The following is an 18,534-nucleotide window of genomic DNA, read 5'->3' on the forward strand; positions in this document are numbered from 1 at the left end:
TAAGATGTCAAGGAATATAATACTCCAATTAATAAAAAGTCTAACCCTCTCTGCCCCTCAGTCCTAACCTGGCCACCCAATAGGTTTCTACTTTAATTTCCAAAGGCACAATGTAAAAAATATGAATTTAATTTTGCACTTTTTTATCCAATTATTCTGTGCAGGTGTTTTTCTGTAGGGTATTCTTTCTTTTCCACAGATTCATTCTTTAACTCTTCATCCCAGGGTCTCCAAGGATTCTGCAGTTCTATGATGCTGGGCTGTGAGTGTGAGTATATTTACTGAAGTAACGGATGTGAGTTCTGAGTTTGTTGGTTCCAAGAACTTAGAAATAGACATTTATGGTTTGACAGTCTTGAGGTGTAAAGAAATTTTTCACCCTTTTACTAACATTGTGAATACATTCTTCGTCCCTGTATGAAAAGACTATGAAAGGAATTCACCCAGGGGTGAAAAAAACTTCTAGAATTATGTTTTTATTATTTCCCTTAAAAACTCATTTAGGCAAGAAAGTTGAACAAGGGGCCTTGGGGAGCTGAGCAAGGTAATCAAAATTCACATGCAAGACGCCATTTCATTTAAAAACAAGCTGCTCACATTTAAGTTTTGAAATCTGTCTCTTGGATTATATGCACTTTATTATGTACATAATATCCACATCTCAAAATGGAAAGTAAAATATGCCTAAGTATGATATATAGTTTTATCTCAATATGACTTAGTTTTTTATTCTACTGTCATGACCCTGCCTAAGCACAGTATATTTGTGATGCAAGTCACCACTCAAGATCAAAGTTTACAGATAACTAGAGGGCCGGTGCACAAAATGCCTGCACAGGTAGGGTCCCTAGGCCTGGCCAGTGATCAGGGCCGACTGGGACCTTCCAGCTGCTGGCTGGGCCCTTCCTTCCCCGGCTGCCAGCTGCCGGCCGGGGCCTTCCTTTGTTCCACGCCGCCCCCTGGTAGTCAGCAAACTCCCAGTCTTCTGGTTGAACTCCCAAGGGGACACTTTGCATATTAGCCTATTATATATATAGATAATAGCTATCCTAATGTGAATGTTTATTAGATGGTATCCTTCCATTCCTGCAACTGCTCCTTATTAACTATGTGGGCAATTTATCTGTGCCTCAGATTTGCAACTGTAAAGTGAAGATTGCAGAAGTATGTACTTCATGGAACTGTTATGAGAATTAACATTTATGCCCCATATTCCCATCCCTTTCCCCTTGGACTGAGACCTGAGACACTCCATCATTCAGAGATGAAGAGGATGAAGAAGAGCCAGCCAAAGAGACTGAGAAATGAAGTAGAGGGGAGACTAGAAAGTAAGTGAGATGCCTAAGGAGGCAGGAGGGACCTACCAATGGCACCTGACTTCTGGGACCATTGGTTTTAACAATGTGGATGGAAGTTATTTATGTGTTTAATAAATTGACAGGTACAATGTATTGCATTTCTAAATCTAATTGAAAATATTGCTGCTCAGGAGTTGAGAAAAGGCCTGAGAACTTTTAGGATGCACTGCATGGAAATTTTTACTTATTTGTGGCACTTCCTGAAATGATCCTACATGACCTGGACTCCACTGCTGCTTTGGTCTTACCTGCAGGCCCCTTCCTCCCCCACCTCCCACTCACACTTTGCTTTTACTACACTGGCATCCTTCCTGCTCCTCAAGCCCACCCACCCCGGCCCTTTGCACTTGTGCTCTCTGTCTGGATGAGTCTCCCCTCCCCATACCAGCATGGCTCACCTTCTTCCTTAGGTGTCGGCTCCAATGTCACCGTATTGGAGAGGACTGCCCTGACTTCCTTCGCTAATAGAGCATCACTAGCCTCGACTCTTTATTCCTGTTATCTGACTTTTCATATAATAATTATCACCACGTTATAATTTATCTATTTAAAAAGAATATAAACTCAACAAGATCAGCAGCTAAAACAGTGCCTGCCTGACACATAGTGATTAATCAATAACTCTTTTGAATAAATATTAAATAAATAAATGAAATGAAATGAAAAACAAATGGCCAAGACATTTCCATGATAACTAGATACCTCATAATTATTAATATCCCAAGAAGGATAAAAACTCCATCTTTGATTAAGGGGCATATTTTTAGAATCTACAGGCAAATTCTGCAAACAGCCCCCCTACACACACACACACACACACACACACACACACACACACACACATACTTTTATTTAACTAAACAAGAAAGGCTACCTGAGAGCATTCACTTCAAAACTCTAGTATAGATTTTATTTCTAAATATCCTCTAGTGACAACTGTTTCTGAAGTTTCTGACTTCATGTGAATAAATTAAAAAATACATGCTGTATAAGATTCCACAATAATATCAATGTCTATATATTACTTTAAATTTTCTTCTATTTAAAATAATAATTTGTCTAAGCTCTTTTTTTTAATTTTTATTAATTTACTAGTGGCCTGGTGCACAAAATTTGTGCACTGAGGGGGTGGTTCCCTCAGCCCAGCTTGTACCCTCTCCAATCAGGGATCCCTTGTCAGATCTGGTCTAAACAGGCAATCGGATATCCCTCTCACAATCTGGGACTGCTGGCTCCTACCACTCACTTGTCTGCCTGCCTGATCGCCCCTAACCCCTCTGCCTGCCTGCCTGATCACCCCTAACCTCTCTGCCTGTCTGCCTGATTGCCCCTAACTGCCTCTGCCTGCCTGATCACTCCTAAATGCCCTCCCCTGCTGGCCTGATCTTGCCCCCAACTGCCCTCCCCTGCTGGAAAATTTGGTTCTGATTGGTCGGTTTCTATGCCAGTCAGCGTCAAAAACTCTACCTCCTAGGCAGCCATTGGCTCCTCACAGTTCACCCAGATTTGGTTCTGAGTGGTCAGTTTCTATGCCAGTCAGCGTCTCCGGGCCTATCTCTGGGCCTGATCAGAGAAGCAGGGCTGATCAGCAGCCCCTGCGGAGGCCCGGAGAGAAAGAGAAAGAGAGGCGTGGCTGCTGGCAAAGCCCAGAGAGAGAGTGGCAATGGTTAATCAACAGCTGCCACGGAGGCTGCGGATCAAACCCTGCCTCTCTGTCCGAGCCTCTCTCTGGGCCTGATCTGCAGCCCCCTCCGCAGTCAGTGAGTGCTGGGTCACTGCGCCTGCACTGGTGGAGTCAGTGTGGGTTGCCACAGGAACCCAGCACTGACTGCAGGACTGACTTCCAGTGTTCAGTCGAGCCTTCACTCAGTCATTACAGATCCTGGGTTTTTATATATTAGGATTGAGGAGACATTGGTTAATAAAATATCAAGTCTCCTTTCATCATCATTTATCCTCCCTTTACCCTCTTCTGCCTCCCCTTCCCTCTGGTAATCACCATATTGTTGTCTGTGTCTATGAGTTTGGTGTGTGTGGGGAGGGGCGGTGGGGAGGATTGCTTAATCCCTTCACCTTTTTCACCCAATCCCCAACCCCCTCCCCTCTGATAAATGTCAGTCTATTCTCTGTCTCTTTGCATCTGTTTCTATTTTGTTTGTTTTGCTTATTAGATTCCACGTGTAAGTTCAATCATATGGTATTTGTCTTTCTTTGACTAACTTAATTCACTTCAAATAATACTCTCCGGGTCTATCCATACTGTCACAAAAGGTAAGATTTCCCTTTTTTTATAGCCAAGTAAGTGTTCCATATGTAACTGCACCACAGCTCTTCTATTCACTCATCTACTGATGGGCACTTGGGCTGCTTCCCAAGCTTGGCTATTATAAACAACGGTATAATGAGTGGGGGTGCATATATTCTTTTGAATTAGTGTTTCGGATTTCTTCAGGCAAATTCCCGGAAGTGGAATAGCTGGGTCATAAGACAGTTCCATTTTTAAGTTTTTTGAGGAAAGTCCATCCTGTTTTCCACAGTGGCTGCACCAGTCTGCACTCCCACCAACAGTGTCTAAGTTAACTCTTTAATAAACTATATTTACTACATTTTTAACTCTAATAGCTATAATTACAGTGCTTGTTTGTCGAAATGAAAACTGAAAACAAGTAAACAGAACAGTTGATTACTAACCGTGTATTGAAAGCAGTAAGAGGTTCCACGACACCAGATAACCCAGTTCTGAGGTTTTCCCCAAGATAAATTTTAACAGCTCTAGTTTCTTCAGTGTTTATCAAACTATAAAAGAAAAAAGTAGAGGTTGTTGTTTTTGATGTCAATCTGACCCTTGCAGGCTGAGGGAGTGAAAGTGCATGGGGACGGGGGCTCTGAGGAGCTAGGCTCTAAGATGACCGGTCACCTGCCTGCGTTCCTACCGGTGAGACCCAGACAACCTGGAGCAAGTGAGTGTGTGTAGGGACCATGGGGGTCTCCCGTTCTGGCCAGAGTGGTCCCACCAAAGCACCTACGCTGACCCACACTGACCGAAGGGAAGGCTGGGGTCCCTCCAAGGGGCCTGAGTGGTGGGCACAGCCCCCAGCCCACCCCCATAGGCGGTGGTGTAAGCAGAGGTACAAGCACAAATGCTATGGGATGCATATGACCCAGCGAGACAAAGCCAATCAGGGACCGTAAGTGACCATGCAGGATGTACTGTGGCTGGTTCTGCCCACTGCACGCTCCAGATGGGAGACAGGCCACGGGCAGACTGGACTCAAGCCGTTACTGCAGAACCTGCACTAGGCACATTTCTCCCTTCTCTGTGTTAAAGTGTCTCCTTACCTTGTATTTATATTATAAAAAATGTACTGAGTTTGGGTTAAAAACCAACCACCTAAATGGATCTCAACACAGATTTAAAGCCCAGAGGAGGAGCGTTGAGGTGATCTCATAGCAACTCCTAGAGGCTCCGCCCTGGGTGCCCAAAATCCCTTCTCAGTACTAAACAGTGGGTTGATTCTTTTTTTTCCCTTTTTTACAATAAAAATAGCTGAGTAATATTGCACAGGAGTACCAGAAACTGCCTCATTGGAAACAAGAACTATTTACATTAAATAAAAGCCCGGTTGCAGGGTGCGTCTGCACATGTACAGCATGATGAAGCACACTGGGACCGACCATGGAGACAGCTTCTGGCACTCACACCACAGGGCACATCTGCCACACGAGAGGAAAGCAAGGGTGAAGGAGGGAGTGCGGGGGAAGAGAGGAGTTCGGTTCACTTCTGGTTCCGGAGTTGATTGGACAGCCAATCCAGTCCCTCATAGAGCCCGTCCCCACGGGTGGCACAGGTAGCCTGAATGGACCAGTTCCTGTGGCGCAGAGAGTGGAGGCCCAGCTTGGCCGTGATCTCAGCTGCGTTCATGGCATTGGGGAGGTCCTGCTTGTTTGCGAACACGAGCAGGACAGCATCCCTGAGCTCATCCTCCGCCAGCATCCGCATAAGCTCCGCTCGAGCCTCATTCACATGCTCTCGGTCATGGCTGTCACCACAAAGATGAGACCTTGTGTGTTCTGGAAGCAGTGGCAACACAGAGGCCGGATCTTGTCCTGGCCACCCACGTCCCACACAGTGAAGCTGAGGTTCTTATACTCCACAGTCTCCACGTGGAAACCCATGGTGGGGTGGTGGCCACGATCTCACCCAGCTTCAGTCTGTACAGGACGGTGGTCCCCGCAGCGTCTAGGCCAGTGATGGCGAACCTTTTGAGCTCGGCGTGTCAGCATTTTGAAAAACCCTAACTTAACTTTTTTTATATTTGCAACCATAGTAAAGCAGAGACTTATATTTTTGATATTTATTTTACATATTTAAATGCCATTTAACAAAGAAAAATCAACCCAAAAAATGAGTTCGCGTGTCACCTCTGACACGCGTGTCATAGGTTCGCCATCACTGGCTAGGCCCACCATGAGAATGCGCATTTCTTTTTTGCCAAAAAGGCCCTTGAAGAGGTTCGCAAAGATATTCCCCACGCTGTAGCCTGGAGGGAGAGACACTGGCCAGAGAAAACCCTCGGCAGCCGCGGTGCTGCAGCTACTCCAAGCCAGGCGCTGGTTTCGCTCCCACAATTTTGAGTCCTCGTTTTTTAACTAACCCTTTCATTGATTTTAGAAATTTCAGCTTAAAAAAAAAACCTTCAGGCTTTGAAAGAGAAAGTATGCAAAGAATTCAACCAATTAGCATTTGTAGCTAACACTCGGGTGTCCAGATGGAGCAGAAAAGATAACTAGACGCCTTTACGTGTGTGCGCCAGATGCGCAGACACCATGGACTGTGCAACAGAGACCCTGGTACCTCTGCTGCAGTGTGACATTGAAGCACATGGAACAAGCCAAATAAGGGAACAGTTACATCTTTGCTGACTCATTTGACAAAGACAAGAAATTCGTAGACAAATGCAAATAAAGAGTCAATGCAGGGGGAATCAACTGGGGAAGATTTCCGTTTCTGATGCCCTGAAGAAGCATCCGCATAGGGAGAGAACACTGAGAACAGATGCATGAATGCAATATGGTGGCCACGTGAATGTGTATCACATGTACAGGTAACAGGATAGTGTTAATTACTTGCATGTGCCTGTTCTTTTGCCTTCCTGAGAATAAGAACTTGACCTTGCCGTTGATCTGCACAGGACGAATAGGGTAGAATTAGAATTGCCAATGCATTGTAATAGAGGCCATAGGGGCTTGCTTTTGTTTTATTTTCTCAGCCTGGCTGAACAGAGGCAATCAATAAGTAGCCATTGAAAGACTGGATGAGTAAAACAAGGAGAAAACCTTTCATTGTTAGGAAGCAGGGAAAGGCCTTTCTATACCTAATTGCAGATTTCCCCAAAACAACAAGAAAAAAGAGAAACAGCAATACAAATTGCATTCTCAATGTGACTAAGGAGATGTGTAATTGAAACACAGTCTGAAAACAGAAAGTCGATGGAAGAATGAAAAATGATTTAGCAGAGGCAGAGGAAGGTCAATTATAGCACATGCAGGGAGAGATACCAAAGAGAATCTAAGTGAAGTGCATTGTGGAAACCCAGGAATTGAAGGAGCAATGCCTCAAAAAAGACACATATAGACTTCCAGGTCAAAAATAACTTTTACTCAGAGTTTTGAAGGCATTGATCTATTCTAGTTTCAATGTTGCTATTGAGGAGTCCAATAACATTCTCACTTCCAGTTTCTTGTGTGTGCCCTATTTTTGTTTCTCTTTTCTCTCTGATGTTCTTACTTTCACAATGATATGCCCAGAAAAATCAGTATTACATTTTCCATTTAAAAGCTTCCATTTTCATCCTAGCTGGTTTGGTTCAGTGGAGAGTGTTGGGGCCTGCAGACTGAAGGGTCCTGAATTCAATTGCGGTCATGGGCACATGGCCAGTAGGGGGCGTGCAGGAGGCAGCCAATCAATGCTTCTCTCTCATCATTGATGTTTCTATCTTTCTCTCCCTCTCCATTCCTCTCTGAAATCAATAAAAATAAAAAAGCTTCCACTTTTTTCTGTCATAGCTCTTTTCCTTCTTAAAGAAAAGTCTATGTCAAATCCAAGCTTGGCATTTTTTCAGCCCTCACTCCACTGCTTTACTTGTGATAAAACTTCATGCTGGTGTTCTACCTATATGCTGCACAGGATTACAAAACTACCAGGTAGTTGGATTCTCCATCAACTCCAGTGTCATGACTACAGTGCTTCACCAATGGAACATAAGAGAGCCTAAGTAGAAGTTAAGAGAATGAGGACTTACCAATCAACCTTTAAAATTAAAAGCACTATGAACTGTACGAACCTCCTTAATCATGTGCCTTGTCCTACCCAGAAAGTGTCTTTTATAAGAATTGTCTAGAAGTTTAGAATATGCGCCATGTACACGGGATCATTAACAGTTTATAATATTTGCTGGACTATCTCACCAGGAGAACAGCATTAACAGGCAAAGTGAAGAACTTCCAGAAGTCAACAAACAGAGCCAGACTTCTGGGTAGATGTTGCAGAGGTAGCATATATTTGTTGCTTCTGGAAAGGTCTTTCCCCATCAAAGGGGAAATTATTTTTTATAGTGAGAGGTGAGTTGACCTCCGTGTTTCTTGAGATGAAAGTCACAACTGATCTTTTTTTCTCTCTTGATATGCATTTTGCCATCTTCTCCCTAGAAACCTGTGTTTCATATTCTTGATAGCTGAATCTTCTATAATATTTCAGAGAATGGCCAGGACAGGAGATTGAAACATCATGGGGCATGTTATAAACTTGTGAGCACTAGAGTAAGTGGATCCAGGAATAATTGGTACTACAAAAAGCCCATTTGGGGAGGTGCCACTTGAAAATGGGATGGTGATTTTATTGCTAATGGTTTTTAAATTTTTTTTTGGTTAGGACATTATCTTGAAAACTTTAATTATAAATTAAGAAATTATGCCGAAACTGGTTTGGCTCAGCGGATAGAGCGTCAGCCTGTGGACTGAAAGGTCCCAGGTTCGATTCCGGTCAAGGGCATGTACCTTGGTTGCGGGCACATCCCCGGTGGGGAGTGTGCAGGAGGCAGCTGGTCGATGTTTCTAACTCTATCTCTCTCCTTTCCTCTCTGTAAAAACTCAATAAAATATATTAAAAAAAAAAAGAAAGAAATTGTAACTGAATAATAATTGTGTTGAGCAGCCCTCTCCCAACCAAAAGACATTCATATCCTAATTCCTGGAGCCTGTGAATATGTTAAATTACATGGTAAGAGGGAATAAAAGTTGCTAATCAACTAACCTTAAAACAGGGAGATGATACTGGATTATTCAGGTGGGACAAATGCAATCACCAGGGTACTAAAATGGGTAAGAGTGAGGCAGAAGAGGCAGAACCAGAGAGATGTCATCACTTGGCCAATGTTGGCTTTGAAAATGGAAGGAGAGTCCAAGCAAAAGTAGCTCAAAAAGGCAAGACAAAGCACAACCTGGGTTCTCCCCTACAGCCCTGCCAACACCTGGATTTTAGCCCAGGGCGACCCATTTTTGAATGTTTATTATCTATAATAATAAAAGTGTAATATGCTAAGTAGACCGGAGAGCCTAACGACCTTCCGGACAAAGCCTGGGCTGCGAAGGCAGCGGCAAGCCACCACGGCTGCGAGGGCCAAGCCGCTTCCACAAATTTCGTGCATCAGGCCTCTAGTAAGATAATAAACATGTGCTGTTTTAAGCCACTAAATTTGTGATAATTTATTAAAACAGCAATAGGAAACTAACAATACATTTTTATTGAAAGATGACATACAATTATATTCAAAAGCACACTCATCTTAAGTGTACAGATCAACAATTTATCTTCCCCATATTAATACACAATTCCCCTATCAAGTTATAGAACATTCCAGCATCTTATGAGATTTCCTCCTGCAGTTTCCCAGATGATATAGCATACCCCCAAAAGTATTCAATGTTCTGACTTTTATAACCTTTAGTTTTGCCTGATCTTAAACCTCCTGTAAAAGAAATCATACATTACATTCTTTGGAGACTGGTTTCTTTTATGCAACATGATATCTATGAGATAAATCAATGCAGGATAATAATTTGAAATATTATTACAAGTACTTTTTATTCCTGGCAATTTTTATTACTCCTTTAGCCTCTTCAGAGGGGTGAGCAGAGCTAAGCTACAAAAAAGGGAAACAATATTCAGCTTTTAGTTCCAACCTAGGCTTTTGATATCCATTTTAGAGATAATAGTTATGCAAGCCAATGTTTTCATTAGTAAATGTCAAGTTTTATTGGGAGAATAAAGGACTGTAATGTTGAATTGAGCCAAAGCTTCAGGACTAGAGTTCACATGAAAGCTAACTAGACACTAGGGAGATATAAGGGTGGGATCTTTTTTTGTTTGTTTGTTTTTTTGTTTTGTTTTGTTTTTATTAAATCTTTATTGTTCAGATTATTACATTTGTTCCTCTTTTTTCCCCCATAACTCCACTCCTCCCAGTTCCCGCCCCACCCTCCGCCCTCACTCCCCACTCACTGTCCTCATCCGTAGGTGCACGATTTTTGTCCAGTCTCTTCCCGCATCTCCCACACCCCTTTCCCCCCCAAGAATAGTCAGTCCATTCCCTTTCTATGTCCCTGATTCTATTATGATCACCAGATTATTTATTCACTTGATTCTTAGATTCACTTGTTGATAGATGCATGTTTGTTGTTCATAATTTGTATCTTTACCTTTTTCTTCTTCTTCCTCTTCTTAAAGGATACCTTTCAGCATTTCATATAATACTGGTTTGGTGGTGATGAACTCCTTTAGCTTTTTCTTATCTGTGAAGCTCTTTATCTGGCCTTCACATCTGAATGATAGCTTTGCTGGATAAAGTAATCTTGGTTGTAGGTTCTTGGTATTCATCACTTTGAATATTTCTTGCCACTCCCTTCTGGCCTGCAAAGTTTCTGTTGAGAAATCAGCTGACAGTCGTATGGGTATTCCCTTGTAGGTAACTGACTGTTTTTCTCTTGCTGTTTTTAAGATTCTCTCTTTGTCTTTTGCTCTTGGCATTTTAATTATGATGTGTCTTGGTGTGGTCCTCTTTGGATTCCTTTTGTTTGGGGTTCTCTGTGCTTCCTGGACCTGTAAGTCTATTTCTTTCACCAGGTGGGGGAAGTTTTCTGTCATTATTTCTTCAAATAGGTTTTCAATATCTTGCTCTCTCTCATCTTCTGGCACCCCTATAATTCTGATGTTGGTACACTTGAAGCTGTCCCAGAGGCTCCTTACACTATCTTCGTATTTTCGGATTCTTTTTTCATTTTGCTTTTCTGGTTGGGTGTTTTTTGCTTCTTCGAATTTCAAATCTTTGCCTTGATTCTTGCGCTCCTCTGGTCTGCTGTTGGGAGTCTGTATAGTATTCGTTATTTCAGTCCGTGTATGCTTAATTTCTAGTTGGTTCTTTATCATAACATCGAGGGTCTCATTAGATTTCTTGAGGATCTCACTACATTTATCGGCGGCTTCTAGACAGTTGTTAAGAGACCTTAAAAGTGTGGTTCTGAACTCAATATCCTCCATTGACAGTTTTGTCCTGTTTCTTTGTCTCCGCATTTTTTATGCTTTCTTGGTGCACCCCCTAGTGGTCTTTGTGTGCAGTCTTGTTGTAGTTAAGCCTTGATTGCTGTACTTAATACCAGGGGTGATTTGACCTCCAGGCTAACTGGCTATGAGAGTCTGCTGTGTCTGCAGTGGGAGAGCTTCTGTGCTGGATCTCTAGGGCGGTGCTAATCTAGCCTTCGCCTGAGGCTATCTGGCAAATGGCTCTGTGCAGGGCTTGGGCGGGGTGGGTCCCCGGGGATCTACAGGGCGGGCTGGAGCAAGCAGTTATGGCTGCTCTCAGTTCTGTCCCTAGGGGCTCTGCCTCACAGAGTCCCAGCAACCGCTGCAACGGAGAGAAAGCTGCCTTCGAGTTCCGACCAAAGCCAGACAGTCCCGCTTCTCCCGTTTGAGTCTGGGACCCTAGAGACTCGCCTGGATCTGGAGCTCAGAGTCTGAAACTCCCTCCAGATTGAAAACAACAACCGCGCCCTCCGCCTCCAGCCCGTTCCGTGTGCACTCCGCACCTTAGTATTTCACTTCAGCACTGCGCCTCCTCTGAGTCTGGGTAGGATAGTCTCTTTCCTCCTAGTTGTAGAATTTCCACTCAGCCAGCCTTCCTGTGGTTCTGGATGATGTCCATTCCATCTTTTAGTTGTTTTTTGAAGTGGTTGTTCGAGGCAGCAATCTCCGGCGTTAACCTATGCCGCCATCTTGGTTTCTCAAGGGTGGGATCTTTAAGAACCTTTTCTGAAATACAGGAAAGGCTCTTTTCAAAATCCATATGGACCAAATACCTCTGTTCTTAAGTAGAAAATCATGGTGGAATAGGAGGGCTTGGCCATTTCTCCTCAACGTGGGAACAGGTAATCTTTGCTCTGGAGCTTCCCATGATGTGGACTGAGCCATTGTCCTACTTGCATCACAATGTGAGGTGCTCCCTGGCTAATCCTCCCACTTTTATCTTTCATACGTATTGCCTCCAATACATCCCTTGCATTCCTAATTCTGTTTCAAGTTACTGACTCCACCTCTTGTGGGCTGGTCTCAAGACACAAGGAATTCAAATGTCCAGATGGCAGCTGTAACTTAGAGTTCAGTGGGGACTTTGCTGTGTCCTCTAGCAAGAATGTGCTCCCTGAGGATAAAGACCTCTAACTTAACAGAGTCCAGAATTGCAAAGACCAGTAGCCCCAAATCACCGGATGGGTCACTGGGCATGGTGGTAAGTAAGGCTACACCTCCTTTCACCCCTTGGGTCTCAGACACGGTGTCATATAGAAGCCTCTGATTCGGTTGACATACTGCGTCCCAGATGCTGGTTCCCCTCTTTGCAGAATATTGTTTCTGAACTGTCACTTCTGCTGCGCTTTCAGCAGGACATTCCAACGTCCCACCACTCCAGCAGCTTCTGGATGTGACGGTGTGTCATATGACTAATGGATCGCATGGTCGTGGGCCCATTCCCTACAGCCCTCGTTGTGAAGTGGGTCCACTGGTTGAATGCTATGTTGTATAGGACCCTGTACCTCAAATCAGGCGCTCTGTAAACTTTCAGATAGTGATGTTGGCTGTGGGCTCCATGGACAGAAAAGGGAAATCCAGGCCCATAATGGATGTCTATTCTTATAGGAATAAGTCATTGGTCCTTTCATGATGGAAGGTGTCCAGTGTAGTCAACTTGGCCAATGGCTGGTTGGTCTCCTAAAAATAAGTGTCAGCTCTGGCTGGTTTGGCTCAGGGGATAGAGTGTCAGCCTGCGGACCAAAGGGTCCCAGGTTCCATTCCAGTCAAGGGCATGTGCCTTGGTTGCAGGCTTCTCCCTGGCCTGGGCCCTGGTTGGAGCATGTGCAGGAGGCAACCAATCAATGTGTTTCTCTCACATCGGTGTTTCTGTCTGTCTTTCCTTCTCTATTCTACTCTCCCTAAAAATCAATGGAAAAGTATCCTTGGATGAGGATTAACATAAAAATAAAATAAAATAAGTCATACAGGAGGCTCAACATTTATCTATGTTGCTCACAGGTTGGCCATTCAGAGATGGCAGTAGCTAGATCAGCCTTGGAAAGTGGAAGTCAATACTGCTGACACTATGCATAGCCTCCATCTCTGCCACTGTGACCACCCTATTGAGGTGCCCATGGTTCTGTAGTGACTGTAGACAAGGACTAGCTAACTCCAACTGGCTAACTAATTTGCAGGTGGATGCTTTGGGGGAGTATTAGTATATAATACAGACTTCTTTATACCTCAGGTCCCTTTCTATACGTCCATATGCCAATATCTCAGACCTTGTCTCTGATTTTTCAGTCTTTTTCCCTATAGGACCCTGACTAGTTCTACAGGCCATTTGCCACTGTCCATGAGTCCAAATATATTATCACCTTGGGCCCTTATTCTTACAAACAAATCTCAAAGCTCTGTCCATTGAGAAGACTACCCTTTGCTCTGTCTCTCAAGGCCACCTCTGTCAGGTTTGCGTTGTAGTCTGAAAGCTTTCTGTACCCAACTCGGCTTCTTCTTCTATCTTTCATGGACTTAACCTCTCTCTTTCCCAATAAAACCCTTCCATTTCTAATTCTGTCTCAGTATCTGCTTTCCAGATGACCCAGCAGACATGTTATGCCTTCAGAGGAGTGGTATGCACTCTCTCTACCCTACATGGCAAATTGAACATTGCATATAGCCTTACACGTCATTATGCTGAACACTTTCCATGGCGTTTCATCAGTGCTTATTTATATTTGTGGACAAGCCACAGTGAGAAAGTGGGGGATTTCCACATTGCTTAACCCCTAGTCAGGGGCAGTTAAAGGCAGTTCATACATGTATTTCCTGATTTTCATGGTTTCAGTTTGAGCTATGTTACTACAAAAGCAGTTGCACTACTGCTGTGGACTTATGTAACAAAGAGAAAAGGTACAATACCAAAAGTGGGAGAGGAGAATCTTCTACTCCATCCCAGGCCTAGGCTTTTGCTCTGTTGCTTTTAACTCCCTACATCAAAGTCTCCACATCTTGTTCCCTTTTCCTAGACCTTGGCATCCATCCCCTGACCAGCTCCTTCAGATCAAGGGTGTATCTTGCCTCCTCAGTCCTCCAGGGCTCTCCCTCTGAAGTGTCATGGCTAGTGAGGACCTTCAAGACAGTAGTCTATACCCAAAGTAGTCCAAAGACCTCCAAGCAGGAGCAGCTATGACATTGTGTTAAAAGTTTGCTTTGCGTAGAGACTTTTCTCCCTGATATAGTCCTAATATTATGTGTCAGGAATTGCCTTAAGGTATTTACATGTAATATAACCCTTACATTAACCCTGTGCACTATTATTTGCATACATCAGCTTATATAGAAATAGAGGCTAGGCTAAATAACTAGCTTAGCAGGTCATCTAACCAGGAAGTACCAGCCTCCCCCGGTTATTCCCTGTGAGAAACTAAACTTCTGGGAGACCCTCACAGTCAGGATTCTGTTCCCTCTAACATTGTAAGTAGTCCTAAAAATGTGCTTGAACATTAGTTTCTTTTTCAGACATGTCTGTGTTTTCCACTTCCAAGACAAGTGTATGTTCTTTTTTAAAATCAGAAAAATCAGCCTAGCAGGTTTGGCTCAGAGGATAGAGCATCGGCCTGAGGACTGAAGGGTCCCAGATTTGATTCTGGTCAAAGGCACATGCCCGGGTTGCGGGCTTGATCCCCAGTGGGGGCATGCAGGAGGCAGCCAATCAATGAGTCTCTCTCATCATTGATGTTTCTATCTCTCACTCCCTCTTCCTTCCTCTCTGAAATCAGTAAAAAATATATATTAAAAAAATAAAATCAGAAAAATCATATAGATTACAAAGTAAAATATATCAAACCAATCTATAAGAAAGATCCTCACATCTTCAGCAGAAATATACAGTTGTTGTTGTTTTTTAATTTTAACCTTTGAAAGCCTCATTTCCCAAAGCAGCCCATTCCAAATTTTAATATGCATAGAACATCACACGGGAGTCTAATTAAAATGCACACTCCTACTCAGAGATTTGGGCTGGAACCCAGCCTTGGTATTTCTAACAGACTCCTGGGGACACTGCAGCTGCTGGGCTGTGAACCACACTTTAGCAGCACAGCTCTCTTCTGCGGCAAACACACTCAGCATTTTACCTACACCAGGACCCTAACCCATAAGCCCCACTCAGTGCACTAAGGCCCCTCTGAATCCCACACGTGCCTATAACCTAGTCTAACAATACTCCCCTCACCTACTGTTAGAGTCGCCACCCAACCTGTGTGCCCAATTCATTCCCATTGCATTCCTCATCCTTGCATGAGGGTCACTAAGGACTTCTGAAGTCAAGGGCTTTTCTCACTCCTGCATTACAGGGAGTGATCCTCTCTTCTCTCAACTGAGCCCCTAAGATGTCTATTCCTCACCTCTCTCCTCCAGCTCCTAACAATTCCTCTCCCTGGAATCCCCCTCAGCAGGCAACTTCCTCTCTTATTTAGAGAGATGGCAGAGGTCATTCCACATAAGCTCTACCCTCTTCCTTCCTCTCAACCGCTAAAGAATTCTATTTCTACATCTGTCTTTATTTCCGTTTTCGCATCAGTAGAGTCCCTTCTGCTTTCCATGGCAAACCTCTGTCTGGGCCAGTGATCCAATCCTTCTTTCCCTCCTTCAAAACCTTCCTTCCTCGTTTTCTGCCTTTCACCCCCTCTCCAGCATATTCCTACCCTCAATTTATAATTTACAAATATTCAGTTCTCCACTAAGAGAAAAATCTTCCACTGGGTTCTGACCACTGCTCTGAACCCCATCTCTCCTTAGATGACTCAAAACATGTCACACATGAGCCACCCCGTCTACCCTACTACCCTTCCACACCCCACATCTTCACCTCCCCCAGTCTTTCCAGAGCAGCAAAAGGTTCCACTGTTGATCCACTCAGTCAGATGAAAAACCCGAATCATCCTTCACTTGTCTTTTTCCCTTATCCCGACATTTAGCAGGTCCTAACTGGTGATTCCGCCACCAAAACATATTCCAATCTGGCTCTTTCTCTCTGTTTTCAGGGCTACCGGCCTGGTGTAAGCCACCCTTCTCCCTTGCCTGAATTCTTCATCAGCTCCCTCAGTCCATTCTTCACAAGGCAGCCAAACAGAATTCAAAAGTTGTAAATCAGATCATGTCATTTCTCTAAAATCTACAATGGTGTCCCCTTGGGTTTAGAAGAAAACCCAAACTCCTCCCCCGTCTCTCTGATGTCTTCCACTACTTCCCCTTTAGTTTATCAAGCTCCAAGCACAATGGCCTTTTTGTTCTGGAATATCTGGCACCTGGTCCTGCCTCAGGTTCTGTGTGCTTTCCCTTTCCATCCATAGTCTGAAATGTGCCTGTTTTGTGCCTTGTTTTATTTTCATCAATAGCACCTTCAGTGTCTGAGGTTGTCCTCGTTGTTTACAGATGAAGACAACCTCCACACTGGAATGCAAGCTGCGTAAGAGCGGGGGTCTGGCCTGCCTTATTCACCTAGCAGTGGACAAGCACCCAGTGGGCTGTGGTACATAGGGATTGAACAAGTGAGTGAATGGCTTACACTATTACTCCTGAAAGCTGCAACCCAATTCTCTCAACTTCACTATAACAAACTTCTAGAATGAATAGTCTACATCCACAGCTAACCCCTTTCCCTACACCCACCATTTTTTCTGTGCTGCGACTTTTTGCCTCACCATTCTTCGGAAACTGCTCCCTTGAAAGTCACCATGGCACTTTGGTGACCAAACCCAACTGCTTTTCTGAGGCCTCAGCTTCATTTGACACTGCTGACCACTTCCTTTTTCTTGCAAAATAATTCTCCCCAGGCTTCTGGGTCTCCTCCTGTAGACCATGTCTTTGCCAAGCCCTTGGCGGCTCCTCTCCCTGCTCCTGATCCCCATCCATGGGTCTTCCCAGTTGTCTGACATACAGCTGTGTCAATTTCTTACTTCTTTTTTGATTAACACATCTCCAAAGATTTCGGCTTTTACTTATTTGCTCAAGCGTTTAAGCAGTCCCCTGGTCCCCGCTCTCTCACCTTATTTTCAAAATCATTTTCCAAACCCATCCTCATTTTATAACTTTCCTTTTTCTGTTAAGGAACTACTCTTCTCAGAGGTACAAGACACCAAAGTCCTCTCTAAGTACCTCTTAACTTTCACCATCGTATTCAATCAGTACATTCTTCCTTTGAAATAGTTGTGTTCAACAGACTGAGGAACCTCCGGGGGTGGCTGGGTGGGGGGAGATGGCAGGGGAGATGAAAGAGTAACCAAAGAACTTATATGATATATGCGTGACCCATGGACATAGACAATAGTGCATAGTGCGGTGAAGGCCTGGGGAGGAGGCAGGAGTGGGGGGGGGGGCATCTGTAATACTTTCAACAATAAAAATAAATTTTAATAATAATAAATATTAATAAAATATTTTTTAAATAGGACATGAAACAAAAGAGGGTGTTGTACTAGGGCATTTATAAATGGGTAGAAGAAAATACCAGATTTGACGGACTAACTCCTAAAATATTGCAGTGAAAACTTGCTTTCATGCTTAAAATTTTCAAGCATTAAGCAATGTTTAAAATAACTCGTTTATTCAAAAGTAATTTAATAAAATTAAAACTACTTTATGGACATAAAATACACTTAAAGTTTAAAAATTAGAAATGTAAAGAGCACTCTCACTGACTTTTTAAAAGCAAGAATGACTTTATTAACTTGGTTTCTAAGGTAAATGTACTATTTGAGTCACATTTTTATAAAATCAATTTTATTTTTAAATATTTGAAATTAGTTTTTGAATACAAAGATAAGGACCTGGAAAGAAATCATGTGTTCATCTTTATTTCTGCTACCTATATCCATTGCCTCTCATGCCGATAAACTATAATAATCCACTAATGGATTTCCCTGTCCCTTGAGTGACCTTCTTTCAAGCTACCTAAATGCCCATTGCCTCCAAGGAAAAAAGGGAAGTCCTAATTCTTTAGTTATTTATTTAACACAAACAGAGCTCAAGCCATTTTTCTAGACTTTCCTCAATATTCCAACTTTCCTACTTTTTGCAGTATTTTCTAAAAATGGAGGTGTGATCTCATCACTGTGGTCATCTATGCAGTTCACTAGCATTGATCCTTATAAACAGACACTAAGGCCTGGGGGGCACAATTGGGTCTTGACTTCTCTGCACCCGCATAACACCTGGCTCTTGAGATGGCCAGTTAACATTTGTCCAATTAATTTCTTCTGAAGCATAAGTCTTCTAAGTCCATTATTTGCAGAACAGAGGAATCAGATTATGGGTAGGAGTATTAGATACTCCTAGATATGATTAAATCCCTGAACATTTTAACAATATTAACATCTATGCAAACAATCAACTGAGAATTTTAAGTTATATTTCTCTCATTGACAAAAAGGTGTGTGTGGGGTTTTTTAAGTGTAGGTGAAATTAAACTAAATTTCCAACTCCAGAAAGTCTTTCATCCTTTTAAAGCGTTCTCTTGGTTTCCTATCCCATCTAGTTATCAGCTATTTATCC

General features: G+C 43.2%; 1 pseudogene; it reads right to left on the bottom strand.

Annotated features, from left to right (window-relative positions):
• Positions 1–4,836: 4,836 nt before the first annotated feature.
• On the bottom strand, positions 4,837–7,594 carry LOC132213966 (ADP-ribosylation factor 1-like; annotated as a pseudogene).
• Between the last annotated feature and the right edge of the window lie 10,940 nt (positions 7,595–18,534).

Source organism: Myotis daubentonii, chromosome 12, assembly GCF_963259705.1.
Source record: "Myotis daubentonii chromosome 12, mMyoDau2.1, whole genome shotgun sequence".
NCBI classification, from domain to species: Eukaryota; Metazoa; Chordata; class Mammalia; order Chiroptera; family Vespertilionidae; genus Myotis; species Myotis daubentonii.